Source organism: Xenopus laevis, chromosome 5L (genome assembly GCF_017654675.1).
Source record: "Xenopus laevis strain J_2021 chromosome 5L, Xenopus_laevis_v10.1, whole genome shotgun sequence".
Taxonomy (NCBI): domain Eukaryota; kingdom Metazoa; phylum Chordata; class Amphibia; order Anura; family Pipidae; genus Xenopus; species Xenopus laevis.
The window spans coordinates 137,806,764-137,817,416 of NC_054379.1; the positions used below are offsets into that span (position 1 = coordinate 137,806,764).

The 10,653-nt window shown below is 38.9% G+C and overlaps 1 protein-coding gene across 5 annotated transcripts in view; it reads right to left on the reverse strand.

Annotated features, from left to right (window-relative positions):
- pik3cb.L (phosphatidylinositol-4,5-bisphosphate 3-kinase catalytic subunit beta L homeolog) overlaps positions 1-10,653 on the reverse strand; it is a 105,195-nt gene that overhangs the window by 38,284 nt on the left and 56,258 nt on the right. For all 5 annotated transcript variants that reach the window (XM_018263924.2, XM_018263925.2, XM_018263926.2 and 2 more), the window contains exons 2-3: positions 5,341-5,486; positions 1,442-1,496 (exon numbers count right to left, since the gene is read on the reverse strand). The gene's annotated coding sequence lies outside the window, so the exon portion shown is untranslated. The remainder of the gene's footprint in view (positions 1-1,441; positions 1,497-5,340; positions 5,487-10,653) is intronic.

Genomic DNA, 10,653 nt, shown 5'->3' on the forward strand with positions numbered 1-10,653 from the left:
AGTGACTGGGCCAAATCAGTTGGAATAATAATGTATCTATTTCCATGTCACAAGTAGGGAAACAGATTGTGTGGAAAAAAGTGTTGTTGGGGTGATCCTGGCCGCTGTGCCAACTGAGGCGGCATTTCCAAAGCAGGCCCCTAATCCCTCACGGGCTTAACTTTTCAGCATCGGAGGGTGTTGAATCGCTAGTGCAGAGAGCACAGTTGCACTAGAACAGGCAACATTCAGATTTAGAAATTTTGTCTTTTTTGTTTTTTTTTTAGTTACCAGGAGTGGCTTTTTGCATCCCCTGGTAACAGTGCAGGTGCTGCCGCCTGAGGCAAGAATCTCAACAGCACCCCTGTGAAAAGTGTGTTGTTCCTTCCAAACATCTGATATGGTAGCACTGTATAAAGAGAACATGCAGTCATGAAACAACTTTTAGTTAAAAGTAGCACTTTAAACACACATGTGAATAAGGCCTTTATAAATATGTGATTTTAACACCAATCTCAAGGCTAGAAATCTCAGCTTTGCATGTTGGGTTATGTAATAAAAGGCACCAAGTTTGCCCAGGCGCAGTAAACTATAGCAACCAATCAGCAGGTAGCATTTCCTGGTCTCCACTTTAAAAGAATTTATTTGCCGGTGGCGAAACGTGGAAATTCGCCGTGAATCCATACCAGGCAAATGTATTCGCCTATCACTAATTATCATTTTTAAAAAATTGTAATTAGTAGGCAGCCCAACTAGACCTCTACAAACAGCTGCATTACAGTTTATGTCATCTTTACTCTCCAAATATGAGGTGATGTTTAGAGATCCCATGACACATTAAAGGGGTTGTTCACTTTTAAATTAAATTAAACTTTTAGTATGATGTAGAGAGTGATATTGTGAGACAATTTGCAATTGGTTTTCATTTTTTATTATTTGTGTTTTTTGAGATATTTAGCTTTTTATTCAACGCTCTCCAGTTTGCAATTCCAGCATTCTGGTTGCTAGGGTCTAAATTAGCCTAGCAACCAGGCATTGATTTGAATAAGAGACTGGTGTCTGAATAGTAGAGGCCTAAACAGAAAGATGAGTAATAAGTAGAATGTGTAAATGTGTAGCCTTACAGAGCATTTGTTTTTTAAATGGGGTCAGTGACCCCCATTCGAAAACTGGAAAGAGTCAGAAGAAGAAGGCAAATCATTCAAGAACTATAGCAAATAATGAATACCAATTGAAAAGTTGCTTAGAATTAGCCATTTTATAACATACTAAAAGTTAACCATCCTTTTCAGAGGGATTACAGTATGTAGAGGTTGTTCACCTTGAATTTAACTTTTCAGTATTTAGTGGAAATTTTGCACTCTTTGTTTTTTTAAATTCTTGTAGTTTTAAATGATTTCAATGCGTTCCACAGCTCTCCAGTTTGGATAATGAAACATTGTTTGCTATCGGTCCTACTTACCTTGGCAACCAGGCAGTGGTTCAAATGGCAGAATGGAAGGTGAATAGGAGTCTGTCTAAATAAGAAAATAAGCAATAACAAACATTAATAAGAGTAACAATCAAGCCTCTGAATGAACCTGGTTGCTAGTGCAGTTGCCTTAGCTATGGGAGAGGGGGGTCTTCCCCTGTATAATTTCAGGTCATTAAAGGGGTTGCGCACCTGATGTAAGGTGCACAACTCCTTAATTTTTTACATTAGTTTTGGTTTTTGAGTTGTTTAGCTTTTTATTCAGCAGCTCTCCAATTTGCAATTTTAGCAATCCAGCTGCTAGGGTCCAAATTACCCTAGCAACTCTACACGGATTTGAATAAAAGACTGGAATTTGAATATAAGAGGGTCTTAATAGAAAAATGAGTAATACAAAGTAACAATAACAATACCGTATTGTTTGTAGGGTAGGCACTCAAAGAGCAAATCCTCCAGGCAGTTGTAGTATTTATTGAAGTAAAAGTATGAAATACAGCTCTACTACTGCCTGGAGGATTTGCTCTTTGAGTGCCTACGCTACAAACACTACGGTGATGTCCGCTCATTTAAAGGGTTTGTTCACCTTTGAGATAACTTTAAGTATGACGTAGAGAGTGATATTCTGAGACAATTTGCAATTGGTTTTCATTTTTTATTATTTGTGGTTTTTGAGTTATTTAGCTTTTTATTCAGGTCCAAATTACCTTAGCAACCATGCATTGATTTGAATAAGAGACTGGAATATGAATAGGAGAGGGCCTGAATAGATCAGTAATAAAAAGTAACAATAACAATACAAATGTAGCCTACAGAGCATGTTTTTTTGAAGGGAGTCAGCGACGCCCATTTCAAAGCTTCAAAGAGTCCGAAGAAAAAGGCAAATAACTATACAACTTTAAAAAATAAATAATGAAAACCAATTGAAAAGTATCTTAGAATTGGCCGCTCTATAACATAATAAAAGTTATCTTAAAGGTGAACCACCCCTTTAAGCTGAAGGCTCGGTGCAGAGCACATGGGCCTCCTCATATATGTGGTGAGTCTCTTGAAAAACATATTTGATGATAACAATAGATTTGTAGACTTACAGAGAATTTGTTTTTAGATGGGGTCAGTGACCCTCATCTGAAAGCTGGAAAGAGTCAGAAGAAGAAGGCAAATAATGAAATAAACGATGAAAAATAAATAATGAAAACCAACTGAAAAGTTTCTTACAATTGGCCATTCTAGAACATACTAAACGTTAACATAAAAGGTGAACCCCCCCCTCCTTTAAGCTTGGGCAAGAGGTACCCCAGATACGGACCTATAGTTTCTGTTTCAGCAGAGCTGGTGTATCATGCTGCTTTGCTTGCCTGAGCCGAGTGCACCCTTATATTGTACTCATACACAGTGGAACACAGACATTGGGTTGCTGATCACGTCGGCAGTGTAGAGGTTAATTTGTCATCCAGTGATGAAGCAATACCAATAATATCACTTCCCTTAATTGTGTATAACAACAACAAACAAGATTATGTCAGCTGAACAGAAGAGGCATTGTCCTCGAGTAGAAGAGAGGGAGTGATCCTGGGCCCAGGCCAAAATCCCACAGTGTCTATGTGCGCACACAAGCGGCAATGGAAGATTAGCGGATAAGGCATAATAGAGAGAGCATGTGAAATAACAGCGCCTACAGCAGCAATTAACACAGCCACATATGAATTCTCTCTATTGCTGACTAAATCCTCCCGAAAGCAATGTTCAATAAATTAGTGAAACACTTCTGAATATAATCTCTATACAATAAAGGGATATCCATTCAATTCAAGTCTAAATAGGTTGTTTCTATAATAATTAGAACACCTGCTCTTTATTTCCTAAGTACATAAGACATAATCCTTCTCCGATTATGTCCATTATTTTGAAGATAGAGACATTTGCCAATACTCTGATCAGTGAGACAGCCCAAACAAGCTGCGGACCTGTGACGGCATTGGGGGTGATGGAGTAAACATTCAAAGGTCTTGAAATGGGTCAGTGAAGTTTTATTCATAAAAGAAAATACAATACAGGTATAGGATTCCTTATCCAGAAACCCGATATCCAGAACGCTCCGAATTACGGAATGGCTGACTCCCATAGACTCCATTTTATACAAATAATCCAAATTTTTAAAAATGATTTCCTTTTTCTCTGTAATAAACAGTAGCTTGTACTTGATCCCAACTAAGATATAATTAATCCTTATTGGAAGCAAACCCAGCCTATTGGGTTTATTTAATGTTTAAATGAATTTCTAGTAGACTTAAGGCATGAAGACCCAAATTACGGAAAGATCCGTTATTCGGAAAACCCCAGGTCCCGAGCATTCTGGATAGCAGGTCCCATACCTGTACCAGAATTTGCCAGTATCTTCACTATCTGAGGCTCAACAACAACATGAACAACATAAACACAGAACAGATTCTAATTCCAGTTTGTCCTCTTTCTATTTCTTATAAGTCAAAAGGCAGGGTTGCTTAAAGGAATTGTTCACTGTAAAAATAAAAACTGGGTAAACAGATAGGATGTGCAAAGAAAATGTTTCTAATATAGTTAGTTAACCAAAAATGTTATTTTTAAAGGCTGAAGTGACTGATGTCTAACATAATAGCGAGGACACTACTTCCTGATTTTCAGCTCTCTTGGTTAACAGTGACTGGCTCCCCTGGTAACCAGGCAGTAACCAATTACAGACTTGAGGGGGGTACATGGGTCATAACTGTTGCTTTTGAATCTGAGCTAAATGCTGAGGATCAATTGCAAACTCACTGAACAGATATGTACCATATGGCCTTCCTTTAAGTCACTGACTAACTCAGAGTTAGAAAGCTGAAACCAGGAAGTAGTGTTCTGGCTATTATGTTACACATCCAGTCACTCCAGCCTTTATACATTACATTTTTGGCTAACTAACTATATTAGAAACATTTTTTATTTTGCACAGCCTATCTATTTACACAGTTTTTATTTTCACACTGAACTGTTCCTTTAAAGGAGAATTAAAACCTAACTAAATAAGTAGGCTAGGAATGTTGTACATTATATTGTGTGCTTCTGTACAAGCCCAAGGCAACCACAGCCTTTTAGCAGTAGAGATCTGTGTTTCCAAAGGTGCCCCAGTAGTTCCCCATCTTCTTTTCTGCTTATCTACTGCACATGCTCTGTGCTGCTGTCGATTACTGAGCTTAAGGAACCAATCACAATATGCAGTACACACAAAATGGAAATGTCACAATATAAGCCTGATTAGTAATTAATACAGATAATTACTACATGACAGTACAGAAACCAGTGTAACTAGCATCAGAGAATTTAATAATCAGCCCTGTAGTATCATCTTAAATTACAAGCCAACCTCATTTGCTGCTTGATAATTTGCGATGACCCCTTAGGGCAGAGACACACGGTCAGATTCGGGGAGATTAGTCGTCCGGCAACAAATCTCCTCATCTTTGGGACGACTAATATCCCCAAACTGTTGGCTAGAATGAAAATCGCTGGCGGGATGGCATTCAGAGCGCTTCGTTTTCTGCAGTTGCCCGAAGTTGCCTCACGAGGAAACTTCGGGAGACTTCATTCAAAGGTTGGGGAGCAATACAAGCATAAAAAAGTCCCTGGGGGTGCCAAATATGGGCTGTGGTTGGGTATTTTTTAGCCCCTATGTGGACTGGCAGCCTACAAGAAGTTCTATTTTGCAGTTCACCCTGGTTTATATGCAACCAAAACTTGCCTCCAAGTCTGGAATTCAAAAAAAAACACCTGCTTTGAGGCCACCGGGAACAACATCCGAGGAGATGGTGAGAAACATGTTGCTCAGAAGCCACTGGTTGGGGATAACTGCATTAGAGGGTAAATAAGTCATGTACCATTAGTCAAGCTGGGGATGCCATCTCTCCCTTGGCATAGATGTCCTTCCCTTTCATGCCAGATAGTAGCTGTATCCAAGATAATTTCTTCTTCACCAAAACTAGATCTGTGCATAACCCGCCATTACTCCGTTTATTATGGAAACCTAAAAAGATTGAAACATAATAATCATAATGAAAATATGAGAAGAAATATGAAGATATGAAGAAATTGTTATCTATAACAATTTGACTGTTCAAAAAGAAAAATCAAAATTTGTGCAAAACGTTAAAGTGAAAAAACACAAGGTAGTGTTTCAGATAAGTCACATTGTAAGCCAATCCGTAACATAATATTCATAATGCCTACAAGTAATATGCATTGTGCATCTTGTATACTATATGCCACCATACTTAAATTCTTTATTGTGACATTAATGAGGGAATATTAAGGATGGAAAATGGAAAAGGTCTTGCAAAAGAGACTCACAGCTGCCCTTAGTTTGCTCATAGCCTTTACTTGTCACAGCATATATTGCTCTATTTATATGAGTGACAGCTGCCATATTACTTGTTCATAGACACCACACTCATATCCATAACATGTTCAAAGGCATATCATTAATATTAATGAAGCTATAGTCCAGACAGATTATTTTTACAGGAGATGCACTGAAGCATGCAGAATAGCACAACTGGCTAGACCAAGAGTTAAAGGAATTGTTCAGTATAGACATAAAAACTGGGTAAATAGATAGGCTGTGTAAAATAAAAAATGTTTTCAATATAGTTAATTACCGTATATACTCGAGTATAAGCCGATCCGAGTATAAGCCGAGGTACCTAATTTTACCTACGAACACTGGGAAAACTTATTGACTCTAGTATAAGCCTAGACACAACTACAGCCCTGTCTCCCAGCAGCGCACCTTCCGCCAAAGAGACTCCCCCAGCGATCAACCGGACTTCTTTGCAAAGTTGATGGTGACAGAGAATTGTGCAGAGAGTGCTGTGTGATATTGCCATCACTGTTAATCTTTCGTATAACCAACAGAGGGTGCTGTGTGATATTGCCATCACTGTTAATCCTTTATACAACCAACAGAGGGCGCTGTTTGATATTGCAGTCACTGTTATTCTTTCATATAACCAACAGAGGGCACTGTGTGATATTGCAGTCACTGTTATTCTTTGATATAACCAACAGATGGCGGTGTGTGATATTGCAGTTACTGTTATTCTGTGATATAACCAACAGATGGCGCTGTGTGATATTGCAGTCACTGTTATTCTTTGATACAACCAACAGATGGCGCTGTGTGATATTGCAGTCACTGTTATTCTTTGATATAACCAACAGATGGCGCTGTGTGATATTGCAGTCACTGTTATTCTTTCATATAACCAACAGAGGGCGCACTGTTATCCTTTCATAAAACCAACAGAGGGCATTGTGGGATATATTGCAGTCTCTCCCCAAGTGAACTGTTGGTATAGGAATGATTAAAAGTGACTGCAATCTCAGCTACTCGGGTCGGATACCGCAGACCCGAGTATAAGCCGAGGTAGACTTTTTCAGCACATTTTGGATGCTGAAAAACTCGGCTTATACCCGAGTATATACGGTAGCCAGAAATGTAATGTATAAAGGCTGGAGTGACTGGGTGTGTAACATAATAGCCAGAACACTACTTCCTGCTTTTGCAGCTCACTTGTTTTGCACTGGTTGGTTACCAGGCAGTAACCAATCAGAGACTTGATGGGGGCCACATGGGTAATAACTGTTGCTTTTTAATCTGACCTGCGTGCAAAGGATCAATTGCAAACTCACTGAAGAGTTATGTCCCATGTGATCCCCATTAAAGTCGCTGACTAACTCAGAGTTAGAGAGCTGAAAAGCAGGAAGTAGTGTTCTGGCTATTATGTTAGACATTCAGTCACTTAAGCCTTTATACATTACATTTTTGGCTAACTAACCATATTAGAAACATTTTTTATGTAGCACAGTCTACCTATTTACCCAGTTTTTATTTTTACATGTAACTGTTCCTTTAAGACAAACAATCCGATATTTCCCCATTTATCTACCTTGAGGTGGGTGATACTGAATCATGATGATGGGGATACAGGTTGTGCAGACAAGGACCGCATCAATGAGCCAATGCTGTCCTTTCCCAGACAGGATTGTTAAACCTGCCTGATTGACAACTAAGAGAGGGATGATCTTCTTGAAAAATTGGACTAACCAAATGCAATCATTTACAAATGAAGTTGCTTGTGGATTTTATTTTATTGAAACTGGGCAAAATCCAAAAGGAGCAAAGTTTGTAAAGTTACAAAAAAAAAAACAAAAAACGGACTGCTAACCTTTTCAAGCCTTATAAATATGCATTGATGGATTCTGGCACAGAAAACATTAGCAATTTGAAGGGCAAGTCAACCCCAAAAAAAAGTTGCCTAATACAAGACAATCTAATTCTAAGCAAGCTTCCAATATACATTTATTAACAATTTTCTGTGCTTTTAGGGTCAGGGCACACAGGCAGATTCGGGGAGATTAGTCGGAAAACGAATCGCTCCGAGTGCCATCCTACCTACGATTTACATTTTAGCCGGCAGGAAGGCAGTTCTGGGAAAATTAGACGCCCAGAAGAAGAGGAGATTTGTCGCCGGACAAATCTCCCCTGAATCTGCCTGTGTGCCCTGACCCCTAAAGTTATTTGAAAAAACAATTGCTATTAAAAACAGCATTTGCCTAACTCCTGGTTGTTACTTTTAAAACAATGTTGTAAAAGTCTTGGATCCCCAGCAAAGACAGGTCTGTTAATCAGCTGCCTTGTCTTACATTGTATCAACTGTCTGAGCCATCGAGGCTATTGAATAGAAAGGGACAGACACTGCTTTCAACAGCAATACATTTACAAATAACATAAAAACCATAGAAAATTTGTCATGAACGTATAATGCAAAGTTGCTTAGAATTGTTTTCTTTTATAAGGCAAACATTTTTTGGGTTGACATTCCCTTTAACACTTTAAAAATAGGGCCCTTAAAGGAAAACTATACCCCCCAAACAATGTAGGTCTCTATAAAAAGATATTGCATAAAACAGCTCATATGTAAAATCCTGCTTCATGTAAATAAACCATTTTCATACTAATATACTTTTCTAGTAGTATGTGCCATTGGGTAATCATAAATAGAAAATTGCCATTTTAAAAAATAAGGGCCGCCCCCTGGGATCGTAGGATTCACTGTACTCACAAACATACCAACAAACCATACATGTAAGGTCACATGAGCCAATTAACAGACAGAGTTGTGTCTTTTGCTTCCACACTTCTTCCTGTTACAGTTAGAGTTGTAGTATTTCTGGTCAGGTGATCTCTGAGGCAGCACACAGACCATCACGAAATGGTGGCTCAAGGCAAGAGATGTAAAAGTGCAATATTTACTTAAATATATATTCCAGTTTGGTAAGATTCTTTAATATGCCAATTAATATGATATGAACTATCTGTTGCTTAAGTGTTCATTTTGGGAGTATAGTTTTCCTTTAAGTTATAGTCAGGTATAAATAAAGGAGTGGGAGAAACCAATCGGTTGTGAAAAAGTGCATTAACACAAATATAAATGTGTGTCTACCAAATGAAACTTTATCCAGTACACAATCTTGCCAACAGACACTAGGCTAGTGTGGATGAGGCCTAACATGGGACACGGTCAGCGCACAAAGGTAGAAAGTTACACACACAAAGACACAATGCAAGCCGTTTCATGTAACACTACTTTGCTTGGCAGGGAACAACATTCGCCTTCCCAAAACAAGTCTGTTCTCACGGGGCAGAAAATACAAAGGTAAAAGCTTTTTATTGCTGCCTGCACTCCGGATATAGCACGGAGTATAGAAAAAGCAAAGTATTCTGGTAAAGTATTATGGTAGGAATTTCCCTAAAGACCCATTGGCCTTTTGCAGCACTCAGCTTACTGATTGCATTAGTGCCACCAGATACGGCATATAATGGAAGGGATAATGAAACATTTAAATGAAGAGAAAATAGGAAGAAGAGCAAACCCGGGAAAGAACGAGAAGAGCGAGAGAAATAATTCTATGAAAATTAGCATAATAATTAAGGCTGTCAATGTTAATGGAATCACAATAACAGCCCTTGTTATAAGTGTGCTGTAAAAAGATTTGATTTCATAAAATGAATAAACAAACATAGGGGCAGTTTTACTAAAGGGCGAAGTGACCAACGTTGGCGACGATTCGCCAGCGTTACCGCTTTCAGGCACTTCGCCGATTTACTAACGGGCGCAGGCGTAACTTCACTAGCGAAAGAGACAAATGCTAGCTATCATTCGCACTCTATCGCCAGGCGAATTTTCGCTCTGGCGAATGGACGTTACTTTACAAATTCAATGAAACGCTGATTTTACTGAACATTACCTCTTTCGCCAGACTTGCCTATGCCAGCTCAAATCTCTTCAATCTTCAGTTACTTACATCATATTTTAAGTGGAAAAAGTCCTTTTCTTTTTTCAGAGTGATAGCCTGCAAAAGTCCTTGAAAAATTATAGGGGTAACCAAGTTCCCCCCTACATTTTCTAACATATGGAAAACTAATTAATACAGTGGGTTCATGTGTAGGGCATTATAACAACTCTATTTCTTTATTAAGGACTTGTGTAATGTATTTGCTGTAACAAATAAGTCCATTAAACTTTATAATTTCCCGCTGTATGCAAATTAGCCTGAGCGAAGACCTCTAACTAAGTTGCGTCAGGCACAATTAAATGCTAGCGCATCTTCACTTTGATTGCCGGAGTAACAATAGCAAAAATTTGCCAGCGTTTGGTGCCCTGGACACAACTTCGCATTTTAGTAAATTAGCGTTGTCTGAGTGAATTTTCACCTGGCAAAGTGTTGCGGTGGCTGCGAAGCCGTCGCGGGTGAATTTTTGCCGCTTAGTAAATTTACCCCATAGTGTCTGTGGGTCTGTCAGTCCTCTCCTTGAAGCTGGCAAAAGGATCTACCCCTACATACAACATTAAATTGGCCATACATGGGTCAGTAAAAAGTGCCAGCTAGGCCCCACCAGACCCTCTGCAACTTAATCCATGCATGGTTTCATATAGGGTTGCAAACCTCATCCCTTTAAAACTGCATGGCTAATCAGCAATTCATTTACATGCATGCTGCAGACTGAACTGGTTTATGTGCAGCCGTGCATCTTAATAAATTGCTAATTAGCCATACTGGCTGTGGATTCCATGGGGCAAATTGACTAACCTCCGAAAATTCGACCGTTAATAAATTGGCGAAGTACTGAA